Source organism: Pleurodeles waltl, chromosome 9, assembly GCF_031143425.1.
Source record: "Pleurodeles waltl isolate 20211129_DDA chromosome 9, aPleWal1.hap1.20221129, whole genome shotgun sequence".
NCBI classification, from domain to species: Eukaryota; Metazoa; Chordata; class Amphibia; order Caudata; family Salamandridae; genus Pleurodeles; species Pleurodeles waltl.
This window is the reverse complement of record NC_090448.1, coordinates 380,371,573-380,384,345: the sequence shown is the minus strand read 5'-3', so window position 1 is coordinate 380,384,345 and position 12,773 is coordinate 380,371,573. Positions and strand designations below refer to the sequence as shown.

Sequence of the window (12,773 nt, the reverse complement as noted above, 5' to 3'; positions counted from 1 at the left end):
CCCTGATCGTCCTGTGTTTGTGGAGTTGCCTAGGGTCCCTGCAGTGGTAGACACACTGCTGATTGACGTGTCCTGGGGACAGAAGGATGGGCCAGCCGGGTGGGTGCTGTGGTGGTGTTTCCTGAGGGGGGAGGCTCTGTGGTGGGTTGGGACTGTGCCTGGGTAACTGACTGTCCAGAGGTCCCTGATGGGCCAGGTTGGTCATTGTGATCCAGGCGTGCAGAGCTGCTGTCATCATTGTGGGCCTCTTCTGAGGGGGGGGACTGGATGTGGCTGGCACCTCCTCTCCGGTAATGTTGAGTGGGGGTCCTGTGGGGATGTAAATGCAGTGTTATTGTATGTGTGTGTGCCATCTTGTGCATGCATATGTTTCCCTCTATGGTTGTTATTAGCAAGGCAGATGTGGCTTGTGTGAGTTGTGATTGGTTTGGCTAAGTGATTGTCACTAGTGTGAATGCTGTGGTGATGGGTGTCCATGCAGCTCTGTGAGTTGTGCCCATGCATTGTTGTTGCATACAGGGCTTGGTATTGGGATGAGTGAGTTGTGATGGTGGGGTATGTGTGAGGTGGTGGGGTGATAGGGGAGTGGGTACGGGTTGTTGTTTGTGATGGCATGCAGGTGGGGGGGATAAAGTAGTAAAGATTAGACTTACCAGAGTCCAGTCCTCCTGCTACTCCTGCCAGGCCCTCAGGATGCATGATTGCCAAGACTTGCTCCTCCCATGTTGTTAGTTGTGGGGGAGGAGGTGGGGTCCACCGCCAGTCCTCTGTACAGCTATCTGGTGCCTTGCAACCACAGAACGCACCTTACCCCGTAGGCCGTTCCACCTCTTCCTGATGGTATCCCTTGTTCTGGGGTGCTGTCCCACTGCATTGACCCTGTCCACGACTCTCCGCATAGCTCCATCTTCTTTGCAATAGATGTCTGCTGCACCTGTGATCCGAATAGCTGTGGCTCTACCCGGATGATTTCCTCTACCATGACCCTTAGCTCCTCCTCTGAGAACCTGGGGTGGCTTTGTGGTGCCATGGGTGTAGTGTGAGTGGTATGTGTGAGGGTGTGTGGGGTGATGTGTTGGGGTGTGTGTATGGTGTATGGGTGATGGTGTTTTGTGGCTCAGATTCAGTGGGTGCTCCTGGCTTGTCTCTCTCTCACTTGCCAAAATCTTTGGGTCGTAAAGGGTTGTGGGTATTGTGGGTGTGTGTTTTATAGTGGTTTGTGGGAGTGGGTGTGTGTATATGTGTCAGGTGTGTGTAGTTTGAATTGTCCAATGTGGTATTTAGTTAGTGTGTGTGTATTTTGAGAGTGGCGGTGTGTACTGCCAATGATTTACCACGGTTGAATGACCACCGCAGTGATTCGTGGGTCATGATGCTGTGGGCATCGTTCTGTTGGCGTAACGATGTGGATTTTGGTACCACCAGTTTATCACTGACCTTCGGGCTGGCGGGCTTGTGTGTGTGTCTGTTCAGTGGGAGATTTCTATGTGTGGGTCATAATACGGGTAGCGGTATACCGCAGCGGTCGCGGTATGTTGGCGGCAGTCAGCATGGCGGTAAGCGGCTCTTACCGCCAATGTCGTAATGAGGGCCTTAGACACATACACTTACCTGCAAATTACCTGGGATGGGCTCCCTCCTCTTGTAGTGCCCCTGTGGTGTGAGTGATGGTAATGCTAGAGGTTGGGGTGGGCATCTTTGTGCCCATTCCATGGTGTTTCCCCATGGAAATGGGCCTACCAGCACATTAACGCCTGGTCTGGCCAAGCGTTAAATAATGTAGCACTATTATTTTGGTCCAGCTCCTAGTTGCGCGTTGTTTCAGTGTCGTGAGTTAAGTACGGCGCTGGAGGGCTAGCATCACTTTAAGGAAGGAAACGCTTATCTTGCATCTCATTGACGCAAGGTGGGTTGGCACTTCCTACAAATGGCGCTAACTCCAATATTTTGACACTAGGCGTGTCTAGCATCAAAATATAAATACGGAGTTAAATTAGTGCTGCTGAGGTGAAGCTAACTTTCCTTAAATATGGGCCTACTTTTTTCATGTTAACAAGACGTTCAGGACAAGGAAAGGTCACAATTTGATTCTTGAGATCCAGCTCCTGTTGCTAAAAATGATCAAGCCATGAACCTAAAAGAAGGCCCCATGGTACCCGACATAGCGTCCCAACAGTAGCATTTACTTTTAGCTCTGCCACAGTGAAGTCCTCCTCTCTGCACAGACCCAGTTCCTGGACGCGAGCCAACACGTTGCAGGACCTGTGATCTCAAAAGTGTTCCATTCCCATAGAAGTTCTTCTGGTGGTCCTGTGAAGGCACTATGGGTGTCATTCAGTGGTCACAGCTGCGACTCCTGGCTTCTCTCTTACAACCTCTGTCACTATCTTTGTGACCCCCTGGCCTCAGAGTACCAAGAGCACAGTGGCAGCTCGACCATATGGACATCGGCTAGGACTCAACTCCTTGTTTTCTGATTTTTTTTTTTTTATTACACTAATAGTGAATAGTATTATATTATTTACTATTAGTGTAATAAGAATTGGGGCACAATGATACAGTGATATGAAAAATTACCTTCCCTGGCAGCTTGGCAAATGAATGTTATGTGAGTGCTTGCGAATGAGGGTGTGTTTATGTGAGAGTGTGCTAATGTGTGTCTAGTGTAAGCACGTGTTTGTGAATGAAAGTGACATTTACGTTACCCCTGGTGTTTTTGGTGAATAGATATCCAGGGAAGGCACAGACGCTTTTTAATGAATTTTCATTTAATTCTGAAATACTTTTATTAAATTTATATAAAGAAAAAAAACAGGCTGACATCTTTTCAAATTAATTTTAGAATATTTGTGTTTCTCAATTTAAAATATTTGGCATCATGATCCTCCTCACTAAAGTCTGCACAGAGCGCTTTCGGGCCCATATTTATACTTTTTTAGCGCCGCATTTGCGTCATTTTTTGATGCAAAAGTGGCACAAATTTACAAAATATTCAGCAAAAGGCCCATCCTCGCAACCCTTCTGCACCGCTCACTTCTTTCAGAGAGCTCCAATCCCAGTAAAGCTTGGGTCCTAGGTGAACACACACATATATATATAATAGAATTGTGATTATGTAATCCAGGAGACAGCATGAGTCTTTGAGTCTCCCTTCTGGATGCCTGCAGTTCGAACCCTGAGCCATGTTGGGAGGTGCCTCACCCTTGTGCTTCTGGAGATGTGGCTTCTGTGGATGGTTGTGCTGCTCATGGGGAAGTCTGGCCTGCTACTGGTGCACTTCTTCTTTCCATTGAGGGGTGCGCTCCTTTGACCTGTCTGACTTTCCTTGTCTGGTGTTGCTAATTGCTTTCCATTTCTTCTGATGAAGAGCTCTTGTCCCTCAGAGCCAGATGCAAATGAGGAATTACTTTTCATAATCCACGTCAGATGTTTACATGAAATAACATAAATTAAAATTGTCAATTTAAAAGTGTCTGCAGAACCGCCAACCCACCAATGTACATTTTAGTGGAACCAGAAAACCTTTTCAATTGAGTGAACCTAAACTATAAAGCACGTATCTAATCATTTTACACGATGAGAAGGTACTTCAAATGTGTGCTTTACAAAAGCTTCGCTTTATTTCCCATACTTTTCATAATGTTTCGCTGTAGAATGTTCCCTCATTGTGCTTAAATATAGCTTTTTTGGACTATAGAGCTCATCTGCAGAGAATGTAAAACTCTTTATAAAGCCGTTTACCTTACTTTGTGTGTCCTTGGATGTATTATTCAACAGGGTTCCATTGCTGTGCTGTGTATATGCAGAAGGGGTCTGCACATTTCTGTTTTCTGTCTTTAGCACATATATTAACTCAAAAAAACTCTCAAACTTGGCCCGATTTATTTCCTGGTGGACAGAGTATTATTCCCCTTTGGCCTGGCGGAGGACTTCACGTCCACCAGGCCGAGAATAGTTCACCCGCCAGCAGGCCTAGCAGGCAGTCATTTATAAAGGCAATGGTAGGAACTACGTCATAGTGGTTGCTATCAATGCATTTTTCTGTTTGCTACGGGGCTGCATTAGAAAGATGCGGCCCTGTGGCAATCAGTATTCTTTTCGTCTTTTTAAAAAAAAAATCCAAACAAGATTATCTTTTCACAAAGAAAGAAAGTATGTTTTTACTGTTCCGTACAGCCAGATTGTACCTGGCGATAAGAAACAGTAAAAAATGACTATGGCCCTGATTTTAACCTTGGCGGACGGCGGAGGCCGTCCGCCAAGGTTCCGCCGCCAAATGACCGCACCGCGGTCACAAGACCGCGGCGGCCATTCTAACATTTCCTCTGGGCCGGCGGACGCTCTCCGAAAGAGCGCCCGCCGGCCCAGAGGAAATGCCCCTGCAACGAGGACGCCGGCTCAGAATTGAGCCGGCGTAGTTGCAGGGGTGCGACGGGTGCAGTTTGCACCCGTCGCGTATTTCAGTGTCTGCATGGCAGACACTGAAATACTTTGCGGGGCCCTCTTACGGGGGCCCCTGCCGTGCCCATGCCATTGGCATGGGCACAGCAGGGGCCCCCAGGGGCCCCGCGGCACCCCCTACCGCCATCCTGTTCATGGCGGGTTTCCCGCCATGAACAGGATGGCGGTAGGGGCTGTCAGAATCCTCATGGCGGCGGAGCGCGCTCCGCCGCCATGAAGGATTCCCCCGAGCAGCGGTAAGTCGGCGGGAGCCCGCCGACTTGCCGCTTCTGACCGCGGCTGAACCGCCGCGGTCAGAATGCTCGTGGGAGCACCGCCAGCCTGTTGGCGGTGCTCCCGTGGTCGGTGGCCCTGGCGGCCACCGGCCGCCAGGGTCAGAATGACCCCCTATGTCTGCCCATCTAAATTGAGTTGGTGGACATGTAGCCATTTCTCTGACTGCTGTGGCTCCCCAGGGCCGTCAAAGGGGATTAATCACGTTGGAGACAAAGCAGTCTTCGACGTGATTAACCCTTAGGTCTGTCCACATGTAAAAGTGGCAGGCGACCCACAATATTGGCGGGGATGGAACTCCATTGCGACAGAGTACCCTCCCTGCCAATATATAAATCAGGTCCTTAGTGTATGATCTCTACTATCTATAACACAACCAAATGCGGTTGATTATGATTGTCAATGATACAGAGCTGCAGTTACTTGGGGGGATTATTTACAAGAAGAAATACTGTTTCATTGCGGCAGCGATGCGTCAAAATAACTTGCGCTTTAGTACGATAATTTCTTACGCCATGGATGTGTGATATTTATGTCACGCTCACCACGGCGTAAAGTCCCAGGCTTCACCAATACATTTTATGCACCTGTGGGAGGGAGGTTGCAGGGAAAACTGACGCATGTGCTGTAAAAGTGATGCACAGCTGATTTGCGGCACGCAAAAGAGGGCAAATCAGCTGTGAGTCACTTTTGAGTGCGTGATGCATCGGAAATCCTTAAAAAACTAGCACAGTTAAAAAAAAAAAAAAAATCTTCATTCACAGAAAGGAAAATATGGAGCAGGCAGCATCAGCCAGGGTAACAACCCAACAACCCCCGCACAGCCAGTATGTCCAGGCAGAGTCCCAGGGGAAGAGGAAGATGTATTTTAGTGAGGAGGAGAATAAAATACTAGTAACAGAGGTAAGAAAGCATGAACATCATCTCTTTGTCACCTTAAAATTGCCATTAGGGAAGAAAGAGGCCATAGTGGATAAAATCAACAGTGTAGGGCAAGTCAAGAGGACAATGACACCTTCCAAGAAACACTGGCACAAGTACAAGAGTAGGACCAAGGAGAAACAGGCCAGCAACTTGAAGACATCCACGCGCACGGGAGGAGGAGGACCTGAAGTCCAGGAGGAGCTGACGTCCTTGGAGGAGCAGGTGGCTTCAGTCATCTCAGCTGGGTTGCTGGCAGGAGTGGAAGGACATGGCAGTGCAGACATCCAGGGTAAGTGGCAACAAGGGACAATTGCACCAAATATGCACCAAACATGTCAGGTTCTGCTTCGCAGCATACTATCTTTTTTGGCTTCACTGAGTGCAAGGTCAATGGGATGGAAATGGCCATGTGTCCAGTCACACATAATAGAAATGTAACTTAAGAAAACACACACATTGCACAGCTCAGTACACAGCCGTCATGTGTGTTTAGTCCATGTGTGATGTGCTGCACCAGTCCAGCTTCACCATTGGGTTTTTGTAATTTTTGCACAATGTATAACATTAGTGTCCAGGACTACAAGTCACTCAATACCAAGCAAATGATCTGGGGGCATATTTACAAGCCCAGTGGCGCAGGGCAGTGCAGCAAGTGACCATGCAGCGCTGCTCTGCACCACATGTAAAGGGCAGAAATGCTCCATATCTACAAGAAACAGTGGCTCACAGGGCTTGTAAATATGCCCCTTGGACTCAAACACCACATGGCAGGACACAGGAACCATGGCTTGGATAATGCATGCCCCGTTCCACCATGAGGCTAGTGGGATTCTCATGGGGCCATGCAGTCAAATCTGGACTACAAAGGAATGGAATGGAACGTGGGTGTCAGAGGATCAATTCCTCACCTGAGAGGAGAGTCAGGTGTTGGTTATGTGAAGTACCACCACATAGGACCATGTGCAGAGTCATATCCAGAGGGACAATACTGGCTCAGGGCAGCACAGCAAGTGACCATATTGTGCTGCCCTGCGTAACAGGGAAAGGGCAGACATTCTATTTATGTTAAAAAAAGGTGCATTTCTGTTCCTTACCCCAGTGCTGACACCCTTATGGCTGCCTAGCATCAATGCAGGCACACATGCAACATGTTGGAATGGTGCCCGCGTTGCACGCAGGATTGTCTTTGTGCAGGAAGGCATACCTTCCCGCACAATAACAATCCATGGAGGCATTTACCTCTTCCTATCAGTGCTGCAGAATGCAGCACACAAGCAAAAGACAAAAAGGAGGAGAAAGAAAGTTATTTCTCCTTCTCATGCCTGCTCTGGGTAGGCATATGTTTTGTACGCATGTCCAAGTTTACCCATTTCTCAGGGAATGAGTCAATAGCCATTGGGGTTGCATTAGAAAACCCAACACAAAGCCCGCCGAATGACCCTCTGACGCAGGCTAAGGCAACGCAGCCATTTTTCAATGCCTTGACTTACTCCATATCTATGTGGCCATCCAAAGGCATTCAAATAGACTTTGTGTGGCCTCATACATATCGGTACACAATCTGCGCCACCGGTGCATTAACACAAGTGTTGCTGTGGCAGTGCATGTGATTTGTAAATAGGTCCCTTAGTCCCTAGTATTAAACTACATTGCACACAGATGCCATGATGTGTGGGGTGTAAGCACACAGGTGTAGCCTGCCATGGTAGCCAACACCCTCAATCCTGATATAGAAAATATCTTAGAGGGGGTGAAGCAAGTGATGCATAAAATAGTGAGCTGTGTGTTTTGTGAAACAATAGATGGTGTGTGAGACAGGTTGTCCCCTGATAGTGCTATTCAATGTAAGTGCGGCTGAGCACTTAAACTGTCAGTGTGTTTGAATGAGGTTACATTGCAAAACAAGGAGGTGAGAAGTGGAGGGTGTACTGCAAGGTAGCCTGTGCTACACACCCACCTTGCAGTGTTTGATATTGTCACACATCTGTTGCAGCTGGGAAGGGATGATATAGAAGAGGGCATAGGTGTACTACATTCTACATGTGATGTGCACCAGGGGGAAGATGTAGCACGTGCCAGGAAAGGGATGGAAGAAGAAAAATGGTATCAGGGTACATATGTTAAAGCAGGAGGATGATACACAGTGGATTCAGAAGTGACAGGATGAGCTAGGTTGCCATAACTATGGGCATGAATCTGTGATGTTTTCAGGCTATGAATTATCGGTAAAGTTGTGTGGCAAACCAGGGTATGTACTTGTCATGGATTATGAAAGATATTATCATGTGTGAGTCTAGATTGATACATAGCTCACAAATACATGCAGCCATGTTCTGCAATTGAACGTGGTGAATGTAAATGTAGGCTTTGGTGTCGCATGTGAGTCAATGTATGATCAGCCTTCCATCTGTGTGTGACAGTAAGCAAAGTCACTGAGCATAAATGAGGATTGTCAGAGCAGTCATATGCATTCAAGTGAGTGGGGATGAGTCTAACAATGTGTGATACTCAGCAGATAATCAATACTGGCAACAATGAAATGGGCTGAGCGTCATTGCTAACTATCTATCTAGTATCACTGTGTAGATCCTCTCAGAGTTCGCACACACTGGTCACTGTTTAGACTGATAGCACACCCATGGCAAGTACATGCACTTACACATTCCTGCAGTGCATGAGTTGCTAGCTTTGTAAAGTAGTGTGGATACATCAACAATATTCACCTTGCACACATGAGCGCACAATGTGCATGCCAGACAGCACAAGGCAGACTGCCATGATGTAGGTTGTGTAAGGCTGACAGCAGGATCAAATTGAATACACCAAAAACACTCTTCACTTTTACAGGAGTAGTGGCCTCAGTAGTGGCCACAGGGAATGCTAGGTACACTGGTGATCTGGGTCAATGTTGCTACAATTTGCAGGGTAGTGCTATGAATACATGAAAAACTTACATGAATACAAGAAAAACGTTTGACATAGGCCATCATGAAAAGAAGAGCCAATCACCAAGCTGGATGTGTACCTCAACACAACATATCCACACTGGCAGGGCAGGCCAGCAATCTGTGTAACTGTGTTATAATGTGTGATATGACACAAACAAACACCCTTGTCACACAGTGGCATGTGAACAATACACAGATACTGCCACCTGAAAGGCAAATGCATTGCCATTTCCCCTCAGTACATACAAGTCACATAGGTAGCACACATCAATGTTGAGTTGAAAGTGAATGATTTTAAATACTGCATGTCAGCCAGATAACTACTGTCAACATCTAGCATTGACCAACATTGACATATATCCATTTTATTGCAGAGGGAGAAACAACTCCTCCTGACAAGCTACCTGTCTAGGAAGACCAACCTGTTGTCAATGACATCCTGCACCCTATGGGCGATGACACCATTCCGCAAATCCTGAATTACATTGTCTCACCTTGTCTGGGAGGGAGAAGGGATGACTGTGTCATCAGGACTTGAGAGGAACTGCCTACAACCCAACCTGCCCCATCACTCTGGACTCAGAGGACCAACAGGGTGTATTTCAACGCCATGCAGTAGGAGTCCAGAGGCAGATGTTGGGTGAGGTGCAGGAGGGGATGGAGACCATTGCTAGCCCCCTCTAGGGAGTCCCTAGGTGCCTCAATCCAAATAGGGACATCTCTGATGCAAATTGAGGCACCTACACTCCGCTCCAGAGATTGGAACAGCCCCTGGTTGATATTGCTGGTGTCATGAAGCAGAGGCAACAACAACAGCCCTGCCAATGTGACACAAGTGAAGTTGCCACCCAGCTGGGGGCCATACGTAACATCCTACAATGGATGGAACAGAAGCAGGACTCCTATATTACAAACATTGGGGCCTTCAAAGTGACGTTGTTGCTGTGCTGACAAGCCAGCAGGCCCTTCTCAGTGCTGTGTTGCCTTCTTGTTGGCACAGGCAAATGATGCTGGGGTCAGGGGAGCCACATCCTGTGTGTGTCTCAGATGCCTCATGCACAAACACCACCACCCTCATGGGAGGCACACCATACATCAGAGGAGGAAGAAGTGGTTTTCCCCACTTTCAGGTGGCAAACTTCCCTGTAACATTTGTCTGTGGCCCATTGGACTTGTGCTGAGCAATATGCCATTGCCCTTGTCATCTGGCACTGTCTACTTTGTGATTGCCCACCTGTTGCTATTATCCATTTGTGGACTGTCAATGTGGCATCCCTTCTCTAATAGCAATTTGGATATCCTCCTCACTGGAATACTCCTCTCCTACACATGTCTCATGACATGTATCCCCCATTGACTCTGTCTGGGCATCCTTTAGCTCTAAAACAATGTTGCAGTTGTTGCTGAAATAACTGCAACTTTGACCCTACATATTTACACACATGTAAATAAATGCGCTATCCTCAACCTGTGTGTTGTATGTCTGTTGATGATTGAACTAAGTAGACCATGGTAGATTATCTAACCCTAAAGACACTCTACTACTTAAATGAATTGTATCATACAGCCATGGACAAATCTACACAGGCCAAGAGGAATAGTTTATGTGAGTTCTATGTACATTTAAACTAGCAAGTAGTTACTCATGATCACAAGCATGAAGTGCAACAATTAGCATTCATCAATGACTAGGGTGAATGAAGTTACATCACAGGAAGGTAACACCTCCATCGATACTAGCCAGCGAACAACACATGTAGCACAACTTACGCACACACTGCAACAGTATGGGAATGCCTGTTTTGGGCACTTACATTTTACAATGATGTTTGAGGATTACTTAAGTGAATTCATTGCAAACTTGACAGGATATTCTCCGTAGGTGTTTCACCTAGCCACACATGTAAACACACACTGCAGGAAAACCCCACAGCATGTGCCTAACACAACCTAACAATATATGCCAACTCCTAAGCAGTTGTGAAAGAAGAACAAAAGCTTTATTAATATCTAGATAAAACCTGTAAAATCTGAACCTAACTACACTACTTGAGCCTACCTATCCTATCTAAAATATTCCTAAATGAACCTACGCTAACTAACCTACACCAACTTAACTAAAAACTACCTCAACCTACCTAATCTTAACTTATACTACTCTACACATATATCACAACAGACATGTTAAACATCAACCCCCCCACTCCGCTTAGTACACATTTTCACACAATAATAACATAAACTACACCTATACGCAAACAACCCAAACATTGAAACCTAAACAATGATATATTTTGCTTGTATTTTTTTTAAAGTTTGTTTTATTTTTTCAACATATACTAAACATTAACTCCCCTTAACAACCTACCTACCCAATACTTACCTGGCAGGGGAGACAACATGATCACAAAGGTGGTTCTCCCATTGCACATCGGATGTACTAAATGCTGGATACTCAACTGTTTAATTTCTGGTAGTGGGGGACTGCTTTCGCACTTTCGCACTTTCGCACTTTCCCATGATCTCTGGTTTTAAGAAAGACAAAAGGAAAAAATAAAAACGCGTCTGCAAAACAAAAAAAAGAAGAAAAAAACTACCTACCCATATCCCCACCTAACAGTAAAACAGCAGTAGCATCTTATAAATTACAACTACTAAACTAAACTAAACTATCCCTATGCTAATAACTAACCTAAGCTATGCTAATATACAAATCTATAAAACTACATAATAAAAAGAGTGGAAGGGCCTAGTTCCGGGCAGCAATCCGGTCTCAGGACTGCTGCAAAGTGTTTATCATCCTCATTATCATGTCCATCTGCTGTTCCATGCCTGCAACACGTTTTTTAGTTAAGCAAGGTCATTCAGTGCCTGTTGCTCAACACAGATGGCGGTCCTGGGGTTGGTGTCTGGGGCTGTGGTGCCTGTATGGTTGGTCCAGGAACTGCTATATCTTCCCCATCATGGGGCACATTGGCTGCCTGACTCGTGCCTGCCTTGTTTCCTTCTTGTTCTTGGTGCCTCTGAGGTCCTAAGCTCCAGGTCCCCGCAGCATTCCCCTCAACATACATCCAGCCCATCCTATGTATGTCCGTGAAACATGCCTTAGGTGAGGGTACCTCTTTTCCTATGCAGGCATCATGTTGTCTGTTCGCAGCCATGGCCTTTCCATAGGGGGTGAGGGGCCATGCCCCCTCACCTTTTGCCCCTCAAGAAAGGTAAGGCAACCAGGAGCTAGACATTCACTAAATGCACAGGCTCCTGGCTGCCTGAGCTGAACGTTTCTGGGCTGAGGATCTCACACCTCCTGTGGGTGTGACCTCCTCAGCAAAGGTCCTCGAGGCCCACCCCCTTGGTGACGAGGGGCAACGTCAACTCATTGCCTCAGACCTGGGCACTTCAGCTTTAAGCTCTGAAACGTTCAGGGCCAAGTGTCAAACAATGGCACATCGTCACAGAGTGGAGGGGGGTCAGCAGTCTCACTGACCCCAACCCATTCTGGGATGAGGCTGGGACTGCTGCCTTCCCTCATTGTCTGACCTAAGGTCAACCAATGAGGGAAGGCAGCAGTCCCAACCTTCATGGGACCTCCAAGGCAGAGCTGCAGGTAAGTGTGAGTGTTTTTTTAAAACTTTGCCATAACTCCTTGTGCCACATTATGCCTGTGCCAGGCATAATGTATGCACAGGGGGCATTCCCCATTAAGGGGGCCAAAGAAATGGTGCAAAGAAAGCTAAAAGATGTATTTGTGCCATTTTTTTCAGCATTTCTAACACCTGCTCAGAGCTGGTGCTAAAAGGGGGCAGACCATTGCATACGATGAGCCCCTATGTACTGTTCTAACCCTGAACAGTACATCAATAGTGTCAAAAATGATGATGCTATTGTCCCCGACTCTGCGCCATGGTGCGCTTTATTTTAAATATGGCGCACACATGGTGGCAGTAGGGGGGTGCTAAGGGGTGCAAGGAAAGTAGCACTCCTCTGGGGGCAGTGCCACATTTCCTAAATCTGCCCCATACTTCACCAAATCTAACAATGCAATGGTTTTCATGTGTCTGGATTGCAGGTATATGAAATGGCAGCTTATGCCCAAATATACATCTACACATAATATTACTAAACAGATTTGTAAATGTGATGTTGTGTACACATGGAATGGTACAC

General features: G+C 46.7%; 1 pseudogene; it reads left to right on the top strand.

Annotated features, from left to right (window-relative positions):
- The first annotated feature begins 10,981 nt into the window (after window positions 1-10,981).
- LOC138260548 (U1 spliceosomal RNA) lies at window positions 10,982-11,111 on the top strand (annotated as a pseudogene).
- The last annotated feature ends 1,662 nt before the right edge of the window (window positions 11,112-12,773 follow it).